This window comes from Coregonus lavaretus, assembly GCF_964263955.1.
Source record: "Coregonus lavaretus genome assembly, contig: HAP1_SCAFFOLD_55, whole genome shotgun sequence".
Lineage (NCBI taxonomy): Eukaryota > Metazoa > Chordata > Actinopteri > Salmoniformes > Salmonidae > Coregonus > Coregonus lavaretus.
This window is the reverse complement of record NW_028161934.1, coordinates 906019-911935: the sequence shown is the minus strand read 5'-3', so window position 1 is coordinate 911935 and position 5917 is coordinate 906019. Positions and strand designations below refer to the sequence as shown.

At 39.5% G+C, this 5917-nt stretch overlaps 1 long non-coding RNA gene across 1 annotated transcript; it reads left to right on the top strand.

Moving 5' to 3' along the window:
- The first annotated feature begins 4178 nt into the window (after positions 1–4178).
- LOC311119846 lies at positions 4179–5668 on the top strand. Its single transcript, XR_014612024.1, has 3 exons — positions 4179–4349; positions 4951–5158; positions 5563–5668. It is a non-coding gene; the product is annotated as an uncharacterized lncRNA (long non-coding RNA).
- Positions 5669–5917: the final 249 nt, after the last annotated feature.

The following is a 5917-nucleotide window of genomic DNA, read 5'->3' as shown; positions in this document are numbered from 1 at the left end:
AATTTAGTCTAAACCTCTGATTGATTTGGGTGCATCCCTTGAATATCTCCTTATTCCTGAAATGTTCAATCGTTCAACCCACAAATCTAAGAGTATTGAAATGGTGGAGGTATGGGCTAGTTTCCACCATATTTCTTATACCAGTCATTTCCTTTCAAACTTTGAGGAAGAGGCGAAGCGAGAGGTATAACTGGGCCCCAAATCTGGCTTCTGGCTTATTTGATCGAATATAAATTTCGTAACGATTAGGTTGTTATGAGTGTATTGGTAAAAGTAGGACACTTTATATGGTAGTAGTGCCTGGTCGTTCCTAGTTACCACAAACAAAGTCATAAACCACACCCATTTCTACAATTGATCTTATTAAAATATGATTTTAACCCTAACCTTAATCAGACTTCTAACTTTAAGCCTAACCCTAAATAAATAATAATACGATATAGACGATTGACTTTGTGGCTGTGGTAACTAGTGGAAACACGCATATCTGCCCTCTCATTGGCTATAATGGTCCCACCTGATCTTGCCTCTTCCCGATAGCCTTCCATTTTGGAAGATATTTATGTTCTTTGTTAGAGCAGCCACTTAAGTATCTGGTCAAATAATGGGTAATCTGTTTCGAAATCAGTGAAGTAATGTGAACATGTGCACACTTTGGGAGGAAGGTGTGATAATTAGGTCATAGTCACAGATTCCTAAACATGATAAAGTAGTAGACTACTTTGTTTGAAGGAAAAAAATGTTTTTGTCCAGCCCTTTAAATCGAACACAGGAATGTGGAGGATCAAAGATGATGAAAACTAGGCCTAGACATTTTAAACAGCACAGCAGCCTATACTGTTAAAAGGAAACCAGACTTACCGGATCCATTGTGGAAGCTATTGTTTCTTCAGCGTTTCTTACTAAAACAAGAAATGTGTGCGCTGCAGTAAAGTGACTTTGTTGCCACAGTGTTCAGATAAGGATTAGGGGGTTGCCGGGAGAGAATTCCAGTCTCAAGGCTGCAACTGATACACCCATAGACTAGAGCAATCAAACATCTATTTAAATATCAAAACTGAATTATGTTATGGCAACACAACGTCTCACATCTCATGTAGGCTAATCTTACTTCAGAAAGTTCCTTGATAAGATTTGACCTGATCTAGAAAAGTCGAGTAAGGTCAACAAAACCCCTTTCACTAAGCATCCTGTTGTCTGCTATCGTCTACTTTTACCTGGAAGCAACTTGGAACGGAGTTCTATTTGAGTCCTGATGTTCTCAAGGCTATTGTTGCATCTCCCTCCCTTCAGCCTTAGAAACATAGAGATACAAAACAACAAACACACTTAATAACTGGTGAAAAACTACATCTGATACTTCAATTAAGCAGGAAAAAAGCACTTATTAGAACAGATGTGTAGCACTGTAAGACACGTGTTTCTCTGTTGATTGTTTTAAACCTGTTTTATTCTCAGGACCATGACTATAACATTGAGTGTTGGGACACAGGGCAACAACATATCCTGGTCTCTTCTACATAATACAACTAAACATTAAAAAAATACATTTTTAAAAATGAATATGCAATCAGCAATGAAAAACAAAACATGAAACCCATTCCAGATGTAGGTTTTCCAATGACATTTACATGCAAGCATGTGTTCGTTGTAAACAAATCACCAATAAAAAGTAGAATGGTAAGGTATAAGATATTATCAAGTATATTTCCAGAGTGAAAAGAGAGAAGTTTGGTAGGAGACCTTACTGGCTGTGAGAAAACAGAAGAGTGTGAGGTCTGTGGTTGACATGACCTATAAGTACTGATGGGCAGAGCTGGCTTCCTACCCCCATTTTTTGTAGGTTCTGGATTTATTAAACAATAGGTTTATATTTTTGATAAATCAATGCAACAGGTTGCAATAATTACATGACCGGAAAGGGGTTATAGGTTTATATTAGAAGGAGTAGTCAACTTAATGAAACGTGGGATTATCTGATGTGTTTTGAGTAGGATTATTATTATTGTAGGATTGGTGGAAATACCCTACAGTATGTATGTTAAGGAAGACGTAGAAGATCACATCTTAAACAACTTTTTAATAGATGCTTGGGATTAAATATCACTGATTCTTTATGTGTAGTAATTGATTATATTGGCGAATGACTAAAATATTACATTTAGAGGAGTGACAGGAACAATCTAAGGGGAAACAGATATTATCTATGTCGTTGGACTGTGATCCAGTAACGATACCATGATAATTTGATATGGGATCAAATGGAGACGATTTGGGGGTTGAATAATCATTGTGAGAATTACAGAGAATGAAGTCTAAAGGGTAATCAATTACAAAATACTCATTGTAAACTCAGAGAACCTTGAGTGGTTTTCATCTTTTGAGAGAGTTTATGTCATCTTCTTCTGGAGTAGTCACGAGGAATGAATTTCAAACAAATGATTAATGAGTTAAGGGAAGACAGTGGAATTATCATTGCCATCCTTGTTGATGAGTCATTTGTTAACTTTATTTTCCAGGAGAAAAAGGCTTTCATTATCTTTTACAGATGTTCCCGTGTATGTGGTGTTGGGAAGAGATGTTAGTTACATTAGGCAGTTTGATAAGTATGAAGATATCCGGATTAGGCCATACACAAAAATGTATGCACGCATGACTGTAAGTCGCTTTGGATAAAAGCGTCTGCTAAATGGCATATTATTATTATTATTATTAGATCGTAAGAGGGACCTAACGAATTAAATAAGGCCTGGCCATTTTTGTTTGTTGTTTTCCAATATGGTTTTTCAAATAACCACACACAACCCACCTATTATAATGGTTCTATAGGGTTTTTATTTTGATTGTAGGGGGTTTTAACGGGTTAGAGATGATAAGTCTTAAAGGGGTACACACATGGAATTTTCTGAAGTTTTTGTTTTATGAGTGAGTTTTGGATAAACACGTGATTTCTTTTGAGAATAAATGTAATGAGGACTTACTGTACACTTGGGATGCAAAACGTATGAAATGTTTTGACTATTGTTAATGATTAGTCTACTATAGAATGAAACACTTCTTTGAAGGGTTTGAATGACCTCTGTCCTGACTTTCTAGTGTGATTTGATCACCCACACTGGAAAACTCAGCTAGTAGAGCACGGCGCTTGTAACGCCAAGGTAGTGGGTTCGATCCCCGGGACTACCCATACACAAAAATGTCTGCACGCATGACTGTAAGTCGCTTTGGATAAAAGCGTCTGCTAAATGGCATATTATTATTATTATTATTATAAAACCGAGTGACATAGGATGATGAATTTAAGGTAATTTATTATACCGAGTTGAGGGTCATTTATAATACTGATAATTATGAAGAAGTTTATAATTTGGCAATAGTCCTATATATGATTCGGACCATGATATGGACAGAGTGAGAGCGCTAGTCCTGAATGAGGGACACCTGTCGCTAGTCAATTTTACTATTCCTTGAATTACCTTATGGGATACAATTAAGTTAAGGTATTATCAAAGGTTGTCATTTTAATTTCATTTATTATTTTGGTTTAACAGGCAATGCTGTTGTTTTATTTTTGGAACGCATGAATCAAATTGTGAGTCGTGTCAAAAGGGGGGAAGTACTGGTCGCATGGGGCTTTTTGGTAAATATGCAAACTGTATTAAGAATATGAGCAGTAGTAATTAATGTGTTATGAGTTAGATTAAATGTTTTATGTTCAAGTGTATTTGTGGTAGGAGGCAGGGTGTAGAAGAGGCCTGTCTCTGAAACTAGTGACATATAAGATGCAAGAATGAGCACTTCCTAATCTCAAGGCTTCTCCTGACTGATAAGAAGACAGGGTATAGTAGCATACGGTGTGTCACCTAACAATGTTCTTAAGACTTTCTTCCCACAGGTGAAGGCTTCTCTGCCGAACCTAGCAGGAGAATATGAGCCTTGTCTGCGCCCTGGAGCCTGGCGGTAAAGGATTACAGAAATAAGAGATGGACAAACCCAAGGTGGGGAGGTCAGTACTAGGTGTTGCTGGCTACCTCGTTGGAGGGGACAGTAGCAGAGAGAGATACCTGCGTCCATGTGTCCCACTGTAGGAGTGTTCCAAACCCAGAGGAGGAAGATGGCACCGCCACTGTGGAGTATTGTTTTCTTTTGTGTCTGTATCTGTGTGTCTTTGCAGCAGTGACTCTCAACTTCCCTATTGGTACACTGCCAGAAGGACACACTCCACAGAACGATGTTGATAAATGGAGAAGGACTCTGCATGATCCGAGACCCTAGTGACGGAAGAAGGTTCAGTGCTAAAGGGACCATACATCGTCATCCAGGCTACAAAAACGGCTGTATGGATAAAGGTGAGTTCGACCTGGTATCATCTAAACCACTGCAACACAGTACTACGAGGAAACCGATGACCTAGAGATGAGGGAGCTGAGGATGATGGAGCTGGCCAGAATACAATGGTAATGGGAATGCTACTGATGAGCTACGTGATATGGGTCCTCTGTAGCTCAGCTGGTAGAGCACGGCGCTTGTAACGCCAAGGTAGTGGGTTCGATCCCCGGGACCACCCATACACAAAAATGTATGCATGCATGACTGTAAGTCGCTTTGGATAAAAGCGTCTGCTAAATGGCATATCATCATATGGCCAAGAAACAGACTGGTGGAAATATGTCCTTTGGTCTGGAGTCCAAATTGGAGATGTTTGGTTTCAACCGCCGTGTCTTTGTGAGACGCCGTATGGGAGAACGGATGATCTCCGTATGTGTATTTCCCACCGTAAAGCATGGAGGAGGAGGTGTTATGGTGTGGGGGTGCTTCGCTGGTGACACTGTCTGTGATATATTTAGAATTCAAGGCACACTTAACCAGCATGGCTACCACAGCATTCTGCAGCGATACGCCATCTCATCTAGTTTGGGCTTAGTGGGACTATCATTTGTTTTTCAACAGGACAATGACCCAACACACCTCCAGGCTGTGTTAGGGCTATTTGACCAAGAAGGAGAGTGATGGAGTGCTGCATCAGATGACCTGGCCTCCACAATCCCCCGACCTCAACCAAATTGAGATGGTTTGGGATGAGTTGGACCGCAGAGTGAAGGAAAAGCAGATCAGCATATGTGGGAACTCCTTCAAGACTGTTGGAAAAACATTCCAGGTGAAGCTGGTTGACAGAATGCCAAGAGTGTGCAAAGCTGTCATCAAGGCAAAGGGTGGCTGCTTTGAAGAATCTCAAATATATTTTGATTAGTTTAACACTTTTTTGGTTACTACATTTTTCCATATGTGTTATTTCATAGTTTTGTTGTCTTTACTGTTATTCTACAATGTAGAAAATAGTAAAAATAAAGAAAAACCCTTGAATGAGTAGGTGTTCTAAAACGTTCGACCGGTAGTGTATAATTAATCAATTTATGACTCAAGTGCATAAAGATGGCAGAATTCTGATATGACGTCATTGTTTTAGCACTATCCACTGAGTTTTGAAACTACGGTGTCCAACATGGTTCAATGTTTCAATAAATCAACACAATCTACTTTTTCGTGTTTTCAAATTGCCAGCGTCTTGATGCAAAAATTGGGATCATGTTTACTGTGCTAATGACCATACCAAAAAAACTGTAAAGGAGAGCAATGTACAATACAGTGAACTTAGCAAAACAAGGAAATTGTGGTAAGTACATGCGGGCCGCCATCTTTATGCACCTCCACTATTATTACAGAAGAAGACTGTAGTCTAATCTACACACCATGGTTCTTACTTAATGAAATAAAATCTCCATCTTCCTTCTCTTCTCCTCCCCTCTCAGTTCCACTCTGCCCCGGTGTTTTCCTGCAGTCGACCAGACCCAGCAGTAAAGTACCGGGAGGCGGTCGACCTGGGGATTCCGGGAAGGTGGAGGGGGACGGGCTAATT